Consider the following 12,765-nt stretch of genomic DNA (forward strand, 5'->3'; position numbering starts at 1 on the left):
CGCGAGGCAGGAAGGGAGAGAGAGAGAGAGATGAGGCGACGGCGAGAGACGCGAGTTAGCGAAATATACAGAACGAAAATAATATCGGTAACGAGCGATAATAATATTAGATGCATTCGAAAGGATCGGACGACGCGAACGAAATCAACAGGCGCGAGTCAACCGCGACGAAGCGATGTAATTCGAGAATTCGAAAGTTCCAAAACACTCGAGCGGGTCGGGCGGTCGGGGGAGCGAGGCGACATAAACAAATAAATGCACGACGGGCGGGTGTTTACAGTTTCACGACTAGCTGCACGAACCGGCAATAAACAAGTAAAAGACGAGCAACGGGAAACACGCTCGACGGTAGAGGTAGAAAACAGAAATATCCATTAAACCGGAACAATAGAGTAGCGCAGGTAGACGGGTAGTGAGCGCTGGTAACGAGGCGAGCGCGCCGACACGGAGTCGGAAATAAAATCTTGCATGAACTCGCACGACGGCACGCACTCGCGTGCTAGCGCGGGAGAGGCCGCGGAGGCGCGTCACATTTTTGAAAAGAACTCTGATCCGTGTCGGCGCGCTGACTCTGCGTGCACCGCGGTCACCTTCAGTGCCGCGGCGGGAGCGCACCAACAGCAGCAACAATAGTAACAGCCACGATTCGAGGTAGAGAGGCGCACGGGCGCACGATCGGGGACAGGGAACCACCGCCGTGGTGGACGTAGAGACGAGACGCGGGGACGGGTTGCGCGACTAGTCGAGAGGAGGCGCGGTAGGCTCGTGGCGCGGGACAGCGACGGAGGCGCCGCCGCCAGGAGAACGAGCGATACCTTGTACGGACAGCGCGGAGTAGATTCGGACGCGAGCGGTAAAACTCTGTTCGCGGACTCGCCTTGCTCGCCCGCTCAGTCGGGCCCGTTCGGGGAAGTTCGGAAACTCGGTAGAAACAGAACGCGCGGCGGCGAAGGTGATCGACCGGCGGAGGTAGGGAAAGAGAGAGGCCGGGAGTAGACGAACGGCTCGGAGGAGGCTGAAAAGCAAAGCCAAGTTAAGCGGCGGGGCCCACGGCGCCGTCCTAGGATGGGTGACCGTGCGCGCCGGCGGCGAAAATATTAGAACGTGAATAGGCCGGTCGGCCGCCTTCGCGCGCAGGCGATTTCCCACCCCCATCCAGCACGCGGTTCGCGCTAGGGTCAAACGGGGGATCGCGGGGGCGGTGAGAGGAGCGAGCATCACCGCCCGAGACAGCGCGGGAGAATTTTTAGACACAATTAATAGCTGAAATTGCGTTAAAGCGGATGAGAGAATCTCGAAAAATCACTTACACCTCACCGCTGGGGGGAAAAGTGGGTAAGAGAACCTCGGAGGATAGTTCGAACCGCGCGAAGCGGTAAACTTTTGCCAGCCAGATGCGAATTAGGGACAATAACGGGGAAAAACACGTGTAACGGGAAAGTTGAAAAATACAAAACACTGAAGGGTACTCGAGGGAAAGCGTAGACAAAGAACCGTGGCCGTAAAATCGTCGTGATGACTCGCAGATGGCCGCAGGGCCGAACACGTGCGTGCAACTCGAAATTTCCAATCTCTATTTTTCCTTACACTTCTTTCGCCTCGAAGACAAAGGGCAACCGTTGGCCGTGTACTTGACTCTCGTGACAGGCGTGTGACTTCGGGCAGAGCGTTGCTAAACAGGCACTCGGGCGACGCAACGTCCCCGAGGAAAATTCCATCTCTTCGGAAATATCGCCTGGCAACGCGGGCCCTTTTCCTCTTGCGTAAAGATGGCGGCTCCAGCGGCGGGGGTGGCAACGAGGCTTGTGCGCACCCTCGGCGGAGTTCGTCGGGGAGGGGGCACGAGGGACAGCCTCTGCCAAGCGGACACGGCGGAGGCCTCGCTCAGTGCATCATAGTCTCGCGACCTTCACGCACTTCTTGCGATTCTCCAGCAATACACGCGTTGTCTCTCGAACATCGTCCGCGATCAGTAGTGAGCGTATACCAGCGACCGTTCCCTGGATTAGCGAATAGCCGAGCATCTGACTCTTGTTAGTGTATAAGCGAGCATCTGACTCTTGTTAGTGTATAAGCGAGCATCTGACTCTAGTTAGTGAATAAGTGAACATACTCCTCGAAGCCGTATACGAGACCACGTCCGTTCGTTTCCAGCCCCACGTACGCCGAGTCGAGCCGGACCGTCGAGTCGCAGCGAGAAACCGAGGTAGGAACAGCCGCATTCTTAGGCGCGACAGGGACGCGATCGAGGGTGAACCGCGACACCCGCACACGATAGCCCCGTCTCTCTGACGGGATCAGTGCGATCAATGCTCATCCACTCGCTTAGGACCGAGTTGGATCGTACAGAGATCCTCGACGAGAGACGCATTGCGAGAAGAATTATTACAGCATGTGTAGTAACGGTGGTGCAGGGGGCTTCGGGACGACACCTGGAGAATGTTTTCGAGCCTCAGGAAGGGAAGTCGTCAACGACCCTTCCACGATATTAGTTGAGAATAAAAGTAACAATACATTCGGTATTGGAAACTTTGTGGCTCGGAACGTCTCTGGGTAGAGTGCTCGAGGTGTCTTGTAGGGCCTCGGGAAACGCGATAAAATTTTAAGAATACTGTGCGTGTGAAACCTGTCTTTCGATCTCGCGGGGGGGAAGATTAGAAACTTTGACTCGAGACGAAAAGATAGAGGAAATAAAATCACGGGATGCTGAAAGGATGGCGCCCACATTACGCTGCCCGAAAGGGTTAGAAAAATAGGGCGCTGTGCGGCAGGCAAACCGGCGATAACGCGAACCTTGTTCGAACAAAGTAGAGGTAAAGTCAAGCGACACGAAAATGTGTCGAGTAAGACGGAGCTCCTCCAGCTCCATCATTTTACATTATTTTTAATTTTCTCTTGGGCCGGGCGATAGAAGCACGAGGTAGATTGCTCGAGGGGGAGGAGGCCGAGGGTGGCTGTTTCACGTTGCTACCGAGAGGCATGCGAGTAGAAGCGTTGCCCACCTCCTCACCCTGAGGGCCGTTGATCGGGGCGCGAGTAGAGAGTTAGAGTCAGCCGTCGGAGGAACGAGCCGAGAACCGGGGGCTCAGCCGACGAGCAGGGAGGGTTGCGAGGGCGGGGGGCGGCGGGCCTCTCGCGCCTCAGGGTAGATTCGTGGACACAACTCTTGCCGGGGAACACGATGTCGAGACAAGGTCGAGAGGCGGGAGAGCACGTACAGAGAGGTTGCTGCATGACGTGGTAGATTGCGAGAGAAAGGATGCACGCGACGAGAGAGAGTTCTAGTTCGAGTCGAAGGGGAAGGGTGACGGGAGCTGCACCATGTTGTCGGAGAGATACCGACGAGTAGGTCTTCTCTCTGACCCCTCGTACACGCGTGGTTTATAGAACAGAGCACGATCGTGATTGCACATGCAGGCGCGGGCGCGAGTTCGCGGGGAGGGGAGGGGCGGGAGGCAGCGGACTGTCTCGGCGCGCCGGAAAACTAACAGTCGCGGGTCGTCGCGAGACCGAGTAAATTCTTAGAGGGGACGCGCGGCGCGAAGGTAGCGAGGGAATTAATATCCGCGAGGGGCCGCGAAAGGGAGAGTAGGAGAGAGAGAGAGATAAAGAAACGAGAGGTGGTGCGGAGTAGGGGAAAATTCTAAACCGGCGGAAATTAGTTAACGCGAGCTGACCGCGAGGCAGGAAGGGAGAGAGAAAGAGAGTTGAGGCGACGGCGAGAGACGCGAGTTAGGGAAATATATAGAACGATAAATAATATCGGTATCGAGCGATAATAATATTAGATGCATTCGAAAAGATCGGAGGACGCGAACGAAATCAACAGGCGCGAGTCAACCGCGACGAAGCGATGTAATTCGAGAATTCGAAAGTTCCAAAACACTCGAGCGGGTCGGGCGGTCGGGGGAGCGAGGCGACATAAACAAATAAATGCACGACGGGCGGGTGTTTACAGTTTCACGACTAGCTGCACGAACCGGCAATAAACAAGTAAAAGACGAGCAACGGGAAACACGCTCGACGGTAGAGGTAGAAAACAGAAATATCCATTAAACCGGAACAATAGAGTAGCGCAGGTAGACGGGTAGTGAGCGCTGGTAACGAGGCGAGCGCGCCGACACGGAGTCGGAAATAAAATCTTGCATGAACTCGCACGTCGGCACGCACTCGCGTGCTAGCGCGGGAGAGGCCGCGGAGGCGCGTCACATTTTTGAAAAGAACTCTGATCCGTGTCGGCGCGCTGACTCTGCGTGCACCGCGGTCACCTTCAGTGCCGCGGCGGGAGCGCACCAACAGCAGCAACAATAGTAACAGCCACGATTCGAGGTAGAGAGGCGCACGGGCGCACGATCGGGGACAGGGAACCACCGTCGTGGTGGACGTAGAGACGAGACGCGGGGACGGGTTGCGCGACTAGTCGAGAGGAGGCGCGGTAGGCTCGTGGCGCGGGACAGCGACGGAGGCGCCGCCGCCAGGAGAACGAGCGATACCTTGTACGGACAGCGCGGAGTAGATTCGGACGCGAGCGGTAAAACTCTGTTCACGGACTCGCCTTGCTCGCCCGCTCAGTCGGGCCCGTTCGGGGAAGTTCGGAAACTCGGTAGAAACAGAACGCGCGGCGGCGAAGGCGATCGACCGGTGGAGGTAGGGAAAGAGAGGGGCCGGGAGTAGACGAACGGCTCGGAGGAGGTAGAAAAGTAAAGCCAAGTTAAGCGGCTGGGCCCACGGCGCCGTCCTAGGATGGGTGACCGTGCGCGCCAGCGGCGAAAATATTAGAGCGTGACTAGGCCGGTCGGCCGCCTTCGCGCGCGCAGGCGATTTCCCACCCCCATCCAGCACGCGATGTCGCGCTAGGGTCAAACGGGGGATCGCGGGGGCGGTGAGAGGAGCGAGCATCACCGCCCGAGGTAGCGCGGGGAAATTTTTAGACACAATTAATAGCTGAAATTGCGTTAAAGCGGATGAGAGAATCTCGAAAAATCACTTACACCTCACCGCTGGGGGGAAAAGTGGGTAAGAGAACCTCGGAGGATAGTTCGAACCGCGCGAAGCGGTAAACTTTTGCCAGCCAGATGCGAATTAGGGACAATAACGGGGAAAAACACGTGTAACGGGAAAGTTGAAAAATACAAAACACTGAAGGGTACTCGAGGGAAAGCGTAGACAAAGAACCGTGGCCGTAAAATCGTCGTGATGACTCGCAGATGGCCGCAGGGCCGAACACGTGCGTGCAACTCGAAATTTCCAATCTCTATTTTTCCTTACACTTCTTTCGCCTCGAAGACAAAGGGCAACCGTTGGCCGTGTACTTGACTCTCGTGACAGGCGTGTGACTTCGGGCAGAGCGTTGCTAAACAGGCACTCGGGCGACGCAACGTCCCCGAGGAAAATTCCATCTCTTCGGAAATATCGCCTGGCAACGCGGGCCCTTTTCCTCTTGCGTAAAGATGGCGGCTCCAGCGGCGGGGGTGGCAACGAGGCTTGTGCGCACCCTCGGCGGAGTTCGTCGGGGAGGGGGCACGAGGGACAGCCTCTGCCAAGCGGACACGGCGGAGGCCTCGCTCAGTGCATCATAGTCTCGCGACCTTCACGCACTTCTTGCGATTCTCCAGCAATACACGCGTTGTCTCTCGAACATCGTCCGCGATCAGTAGTGAGCGTATACCAGCGACCGTTCCCTGGATTAGCGAATAGCCGAGCATCTGACTCTTGTTAGTGTATAAGCGAGCATCTGACTCTTGTTAGTGTATAAGCGAGCATCTGACTCTAGTTAGTGAATAAGTGAACATACTCCTCGAAGCCGTATACGAGACCACGTCCGTTCGTTTCCAGCCCCACGTACGCCGAGTCGAGCCGGACCGTCGAGTCGCAGCGAGAAACCGAGGTAGGAACAGCCGCATTCTTAGGCGCGACAGGGACGCGATCGAGGGTGAACCGCGACACCCGCACACGACAGCCCCGTCTCTCTGACGGGATCAGTGCGATCAATGCTCATCCACTCGCTTAGGACCGAGTTGGATCGTACAGAGATCCTCGACGAGAGACGCATTGCGAGAAGAATTATTACAGCATGTGTAATAACGGTGGTGCAGGGGGCTTCGAGACGACACCTGGAGAATGTTTTCGAGCCTCAGGAAGGGAAGTCGTCAACGACCCTTCCACGATATTAGTTGAGAATAAAAGTAACAATACATTCGGTATTGGAACTTTGTGGCTCGGAGCGTCTCTGGGTAGAGTGCTCGAAGTGTCTTGTAGGGCCTCGGGAAACGCGATAAAATTTTAAGAATACTGTGCGTGTGAAACCTGTCCTTCGATTTCGCGGGGGGGAAGATTAGAAACTTTGACTCGAGACGAAAAGATAGAGGAAATAAAATCACGGGATGCTGAAAGGATGGCGCCCACATTACGCTGCCCGAAAGGGTTAGAAAAATAGGGCGCTGTGCGGCAGGCAAACCGGCGATAACGCGAATTTTGTTCGAACAAAGTAGAGGTAAAGTCAAGCGACACGAGAATGTGTCGAGTAAGAGGAGGCTCTTCCAGCTACGCGATTAACAAAATCTTTCTGGGTGGGGCCTAGCCTCAGTGATGAGAGTTGGGATCACTTGGATCTACGGACTGCAGAGGGGCCGGGCGATAGAAGCACGAGGTAGATTGCTCGAGGGGGAGAAGGCCGAGGGTGGCTGTTTCACGTTGCTACCGAGAGGCATGCGAGTAGAAGCGTTGCCCACCTCCTCACCCTGAGGGCCGTTGATCGGGGCGCGAGTAGAGAGTTAGAGTCAGCCGTCGGAGGAACGAGCCGAGAACCGGGGGCTCAGCCGACGAGCAGGGAGGGTTGCGAGGGCGGGGGGCGGCGGGCCTCTCGCGCCTCAGGGTAGATTCGTGCACACAACTCTTGCCGGGGAACGCGATGTCGAGACAAGGTCGAGAGGCGGGAGAGCACGTACAGAGAGGTTGCTGCATGACGGGGTAGATTGCGAGAGAAAGGATGCACGCGACGAGAGAAAGTTCTAATTCGAGTCGAAGGGGAAGGGTGAGGGAAGCTGCACCATGTTGTCGGAGAGATACCGACGAGTAGGTCTTCTCTCTGACCCCTCGTACACGCGTGGTTTATAGAACAGAGCACGATCGTGATTGCACATGCAGGCGCGGGCGCGAGTTCGCGGGGAGGGGAGGGGCGGGAGGCAGCGGACTGTCTCGGCGCGCCGGAAAACTAACAGTCGCGGGTCGTCGCGAGACCGAGTAAATTCTTAGAGGGGACGCGCGGCGCGAAGGTAGCGAGGGAATTAATATCCGCGAGGGGCCGCGAAGGGTGGCGCGGAGTAGGGGAAAAATTCTAAACCGGCGAAGGTTAGCTGACCGCGAGGCAGGAAGGGAGAGAGAGAGAGAGATGAGGCGACGGCGAGAGACGCGAGTTAGCGAAATATACAGAACGAAAATAATATCGGTAACGAGCGATAATAATATTAGATGCATTCGAAAGGATCGGACGACGCGAACGAAATCAACAGGCGCGAGTCAACCGCGACGAAGCGATGTAATTCGAGAATTCGAAAGTTCCAAAACACTCGAGCGGGTCGGGCGGTCGGGGGAGCGAGGCGACATAAACAAATAAATGCACGACGGGCGGGTGTTTACAGTTTCACGACTAGCTGCACGAACCGGCAATAAACAAGTAAAAGACGAGCAACGGGAAACACGCTCGACGGTAGAGGTAGAAAACAGAAATATCCATTAAACCGGAACAATAGAGTAGCGCAGGTAGACGGGTAGTGAGCGCTGGTAACGAGGCGAGCGCGCCGACACGGAGTCGGAAATAAAATCTTGCATGAACTCGCACGTCGGCACGCACTCGCGTGCTAGCGCGGGAGAGGCCGCGGAGGCGCGTCACATTTTTGAAAAGAACTCTGATCCGTGTCGGCGCGCTGACTCTGCGTGCACCGCGGTCACCTTCAGTGCCGCGGCGGGAGCGCACCAACAGCAGCAACAATAGTAACAGCCACGATTCGAGGTAGAGAGGCGCACGGGCGCACGATCGGGGACAGGGAACCACCGCCGTGGTGGACGTAGAGACGAGACGCGGGGACGGGTTGCGCGACTAGTCGAGAGGAGGCGCGGTAGGCTCGTGGCGCGGGACAGCGACGGAGGCGCCGCCGCCAGGAGAACGAGCGATACCTTGTACGGACAGCGCGGAGTAGATTCGGACGCGAGCGGTAAAACTCTGTTCGCGGACTCGCCTTGCTCGCCCGCTCAGTCGGGCCCGTTCGGGGAAGTTCGGAAACTCGGTAGAAACAGAACGCGCGGCGGCGAAGGTGATCGACCGGCGGAGGTAGGGAAAGAGAGAGGCCGGGAGTAGACGAACGGCTCGGAGGAGGCTGAAAAGCAAAGCCAAGTTAAGCGGCGGGGCCCACGGCGCCGTCCTAGGATGGGTGACCGTGCGCGCCGGCGGCGAAAATATTAGAACGTGAATAGGCCGGTCGGCCGCCTTCGCGCGCAGGCGATTTCCCACCCCCATCCAGCACGCGGTTCGCGCTAGGGTCAAACGGGGGATCGCGGGGGCGGTGAGAGGAGCGAGCATCACCGCCCGAGACAGCGCGGGAGAATTTTTAGACACAATTAATAGCTGAAATTGCGTTAAAGCGGATGAGAGAATCTCGAAAAATCACTTACACCTCACCGCTGGGGGGAAAAGTGGGTAAGAGAACCTCGGAGGATAGTTCGAACCGCGCGAAGCGGTAAACTTTTGCCAGCCAGATGCGAATTAGGGACAATAACGGGGAAAAACACGTGTAACGGGAAAGTTGAAAAATACAAAACACTGAAGGGTACTCGAGGGAAAGCGTAGACAAAGAACCGTGGCCGTAAAATCGTCGTGATGACTCGCAGATGGCCGCAGGGCCGAACACGTGCGTGCAACTCGAAATTTCCAATCTCTATTTTTCCTTACACTTCTTTCGCCTCGAAGACAAAGGGCAACCGTTGGCCGTGTACTTGACTCTCGTGACAGGCGTGTGACTTCGGGCAGAGCGTTGCTAAACAGGCACTCGGGCGACGCAACGTCCCCGAGGAAAATTCCATCTCTTCGGAAATATCGCCTGGCAACGCGGGCCCTTTTCCTCTTGCGTAAAGATGGCGGCTCCAGCGGCGGGGGTGGCAACGAGGCTCGTGCGCACCCTCGGCGGAGTTCGTCGGGGAGGGGGCACGAGGGACAGCCTCTGCCAGCGGACACGGCGGAGGCCTCGCTCAGTGCATCATAGTCTCGCGACCTTCACGCACTTCTTGCGATTCTCCAGCAATACACGCGTTGTCTCTCGAACATCGTCCGCGATCAGTAGTGAGCGTATACCAGTGACCGTTCCCTGGATTAGCGAATAGCCGAGCATCTGACTCTTGTTAGCGTATAAGCGAGCATCTGACTCTTGTTAGTGTATAAGCGAGCATCTGACTCTAGTTAGTGAATAAGTGAACATACTCCTCGAAGCCGTATACGAGACCACGTCCGTTCGTTTCCAGCCCCACGTACGCCGAGTCGAGCCGGACCGTCGAGTCGCAGCGAAAAACCGAGGTAGGAACAGCCGCATTCTTAGGCGCGACAGGGACGCGATCGAGGGTGAACCGCGACACCCGCACACGACAGCCCCGTCTCTCTGACGGGATCAGTGCGATCAATGCTCATCCACTCGCTTAGGACCGAGTTGGATCGTACAGAGATCCTCGACGAGAGACGCATTGCGAGAAGAGTTATTACAGCATGTGTAATAACGGTGGTGCAGGGGGCTTCGGGACGACACCTGGAGAATGTTTTCGAGCCTCAGGAAGGGAAGTCGTCAACGACCCTTCCACGATATTAGTTGAGAATAAAAGTAACAATACATTCGGTATTGGAACTTTGTGGCTCGGAACGTCTCTGGGTAGAGTGCTCGAAGTGTCTTGTAGGGCCTCGGGAAACGCGATAAAATTTTAAGAATACTGTGCGTGTGAAACCTGTCTTTCGATTTCGCGGGGGGGAAGATTAGAAACTTTGACTCGAGACGAAAAGATAGAGGAAATAAAATCACGGGATGCTGAAAGGATGGCGCCCACATTACGCTGCCCGAAAGGGTTAGAAAAATAGGGCGCTGTGCGGCAGGCAAACCGGCGATAACGCGAATTTTGTTCGAACAAAGTAGAGGTAAAGTCAAGCGACACGGGAATGTGTCGAGTAAGAGGAGGCTCTTCCAGCTACGCGATTAACAAAATCTTTCTGGGTGGGGCCTAGCCTCAGTGATGAGAGTTGGGATCACTTGGATCTACGGACTGCAGAGGGGCCGGGCGATAGAAGCACGAGGTAGATTGCTCGAGGGGGAGGAGGCCGAGGGTGGCTGTTTCACGTTGCTACCGAGAGGCATGCGAGTAGAAGCGTTGCCCACCTCCTCACCCTGAGGGCCGTTGATCGGGGCGCGAGTAGAGAGTTAGAGTCAGCCGTCGGAGGAACGAGCCGAGAACCGGGGGCTCAGCCGACGAGCAGGGAGGGTTGCGAGGGCGGGGGGCGGCGGGCCTCTCGCGCCTCAGGGTAGATTCGTGGACACAACTCTTGCCGGGGAACACGATGTCGAGACAAGGTCGAGAGGCGGGAGAGCACGTACAGAGAGGTTGCTGCATGACGTGGTAGATTGCGAGAGAAAGGATGCACGCGACGAGAGAGAGTTCTAGTTCGAGTCGAAGGGGAAGGGTGACGGGAGCTGCACCATGTTGTCGGAGAGATACCGACGAGTAGGTCTTCTCTCTGACCCCTCGTACACGCGTGGTTTATAGAACAGAGCACGATCGTGATTGCACATGCAGGCGCGGGCGCGAGTTCGCGGGGAGGGGAGGGGCGGGAGGCAGCGGACTGTCTCGGCGCGCCGGAAAACTAACAGTCGCGGGTCGTCGCGAGACCGAGTAAATTCTTAGAGGGGACGCGCGGCGCGAAGGTAGCGAGGGAATTAATATCCGCGAGGGGCCGCGAAGGGTGGCGCGGAGTAGGGGAAAAATTCTAAACCGGCGAAGGTTAGCTGACCGCGAGGCAGGAAGGGAGAGAGAGAGAGAGATGAGGCGACGGCGAGAGACGCGAGTTAGCGAAATATACAGAACGAAAATAATATCGGTAACGAGCGATAATAATATTAGATGCATTCGAAAGGATCGGACGACGCGAACGAAATCAACAGGCGCGAGTCAACCGCGACGAAGCGATGTAATTCGAGAATTCGAAAGTTCCAAAACACTCGAGCGGGTCGGGCGGTCGGGGGAGCGAGGCGACATAAACAAATAAATGCACGACGGGCGGGTGTTTACAGTTTCACGACTAGCTTCACGAACCGGCAATAAACAAGTAAAAGACGAGCAACGGGAAACACGCTCGACGGTAGAGGTAGAAAAAAGAAATATCCATTAAACCGGAACAATAGAGTAGCGCAGGTAGACGGGTAGTGAGCGCTGGTAACGAGGCGAGCGCGCCGACACGGAGTCGGAAATAAAATCTTGCATGAACTCGCACGCCGGCACGCACTCGCGTGCTAGCGCGGGAGAGGCCGCGGAGGCGCGTCACATTTTGAAAAGAACTCTGATCCGTGTCGGTGCGCTGACTCTGCGTGCACCGCGGTCACCTTCAGTGCCGCGGCGGGAGCGCACCAACAGCAGCAACAATAGTAACAGCCACGATTCGAGGTAGAGAGGCGCACGGGCGCACGATCGGGGACAGGGAACCACCGCCGTGGTGGACGTAGAGACGAGACGCGGTGACGGGTTGCGCGACCAGTCGAGAGGAGGCGCGGTAGGCTCGTGGCGCGGGACAGCGACGGAGGCGCCGCCGCCAGGAGAACGAGCGATACCTTGTACGGACAGCGCGGAGTAGATTCGGACGCGAGCGGTAAAACTCTGTTCGCGGACTCGCCTTGCTCGCCCGCTCAGTCGGGCCCGTTCGGGGAAGTTCGGAAACTCGGTACAAACAGAACGCGCGGCGGCGAGGGTGATCGACCGGCTGAGGTAGGGAAAGAGAGGGGCCGGGAGTAGACGAACGGCTCGGAGGAGGTAGGAAAGTAAAGTCAAGTTAAGCAGCCGGGCCCACGGCGCCGTCCTAGGATGGGTGACCGTGCGCGCCGGCGGCGAAAATATTAGAACATGACTGGGCCGGTCGGCTGCCTTCGCGCGCAGGCGATTTCCCACCCTCATCCAGCACGCGATGTCGCGCTGGGGTCAAACGGGGGATCGCGGGGGCGGTGAGAGGAGCGAGCATCACCGTCCGAGGTAGCGCGGGGAAATTTTTAGACACAATTAATAGCTGAAATTGCGTTAAAGCGGATGAGAGAGTCTCGAAAATCACTTACACCTCACCGCTGGAGGTAAAGTGGGTAAGAGAATCTCGGAGGATAGTTCGAACCACGCGAAGCGGTAAACTTTTGCCAGCCAGATGCGAATTAGGGACAATAACGGGGAAAACACGTGTAACGGGAAAGTTGAAAAATACAAAACACTGAAGGGTACTCGAGGGAAAGCGTAGACAAAGAACCGTGGCCGTAAAATCGTCGTGATGACTCACAGATGGCCGCAGGGCCGAACACGTGCGTGCAACTCGAAATTTCCAATCTCTATTTTTCCTTACACTTCTTTCGCCTCGAAGACAAAGGGCGACCGTTGGCCGTGTACTTGACTCTCGTGACAGGCGTGTGACTTCGGGCAGAGCGTTGCTAAACAGGCACTCGGGCGACGCAACGTCCCCGAGGAAAATTCCATCTCTTCGGAAAT

The sequence above is a fragment of the Calliopsis andreniformis genome, unplaced genomic scaffold (genome assembly GCF_051401765.1).
Source record: "Calliopsis andreniformis isolate RMS-2024a unplaced genomic scaffold, iyCalAndr_principal scaffold0017, whole genome shotgun sequence".
NCBI classification, from domain to species: Eukaryota; Metazoa; Arthropoda; class Insecta; order Hymenoptera; family Andrenidae; genus Calliopsis; species Calliopsis andreniformis.